The sequence below is a fragment of the Dendrobates tinctorius genome, unplaced genomic scaffold, assembly GCF_039654945.1.
Source record: "Dendrobates tinctorius isolate UK_male_01 unplaced genomic scaffold, ASM3965494v1 ptg000007l, whole genome shotgun sequence".
NCBI lineage: Eukaryota > Metazoa > Chordata > Amphibia > Anura > Dendrobatidae > Dendrobates > Dendrobates tinctorius.
In genome coordinates this window covers 18,219,315-18,220,637 of record NW_027361675.1, presented here as the reverse complement: position 1 = coordinate 18,220,637, position 1,323 = coordinate 18,219,315, and positions in this window count along the sequence as shown.

The window sequence follows — 1,323 nt, the reverse complement described above, 5'->3', positions numbered from 1 at the left end:
TTGCAACTGTACTCCGCAAGTTGACTTTTGTTTCCACACAGGCTGATGACTTATCTTGCCTTGCGGTACATACATTGTATAACCAACCTACCATGGTTCCTGTTAAAATACATGCTATGATGTAGTTAGACCGGCGTTAGACTTCAGGAAATTAATTAGGGCCAGTTCCCTTTTTGACTTATGGAGGCTAGACCACCCTAAAGAGAAGGCCTTTTCCTTTTACTCTCCTTATCATACTCCTACCAGCATAGATTTTTTTTTTTTGTTGTGCAAATATAATAGCTGTTAGGATGTTGGAAAAAGTTGAGATGGGTCAAATTACCTGGTCAAATCATGCTCCGGTTGTCTTGGATCTTAAATCTACTCAACCTCGTCCTCGGGCCAGTAATTGGCGCCTGAATGAGTTCTTAATTAAAGACCCTAATATTAGAAAGACCTTATTGGACCATTTCACTGAATTATTTCATCTTAATGAAGGTTCAGTTTCTTCCCCTTCAGTCCTATGGGAGGCTCACAAGGCAGTGATGAAGAGTTATTGTATAATGGAAGGCTCTAGATTGAAAATGCTAAATTGGAATATAATAAACTAACCTTTCAACTTGAAGTAGAACTTAAACTGGCTGTTTCACCTTCTTGAGGAAAGTTGTGGAGATTAGAAATAGGCTAAAAGATATTTCTATACGTTGATAAGTTATTCCTATATACAAAACAAAAATATTATGAAAAGTGTAATAAGGCCCACTCCTTATTGGCTAGGCAACTGAGAGTCTTGTCCTCTAACCTCCAAGCTCTTAGAGGAGATGATGGCACGATTGAAATCTCATACTTATTCTGAGTTTTATTACAAACGGCATAACCTAAATGATGCCCTTCTCTTAGATGTAGAAACTAGAGATGCCCTAATGTAAAAAAAAAAAAATTTTTAATGTCTAAATCTTCCCTTCAGAAGTATTAACATTTCTTAATCAACCATTAACTAAAGATGAGATTGTAGACATCTTGAAAGATCTTCCATTGGGTAAGTCTCCTAGCCCGAATGGGTTTGCCTATTTGTATTAAAAGACCTTTTATAGGGGAGCTTACTCCCCACATGTTTAAGATGTTCAATTCCTTTATGGAGGGTTCCTCCATTCTGGGTTCATTGTCACACTCCTATCTGGTTCTTGTTCCTAAGACTGGAAGTGATTCTTTGGGCTGTTCAAATTATTGACCAATAGCTCTATTAAATTCCAACCTAAAAATTTTCACCCGCTTGCTAGCCAGTAGGCTCAGTTGCTGGCTACCTCGGCTTATTGACAAGGATCAGGTGGGTTTTGTCCCCTT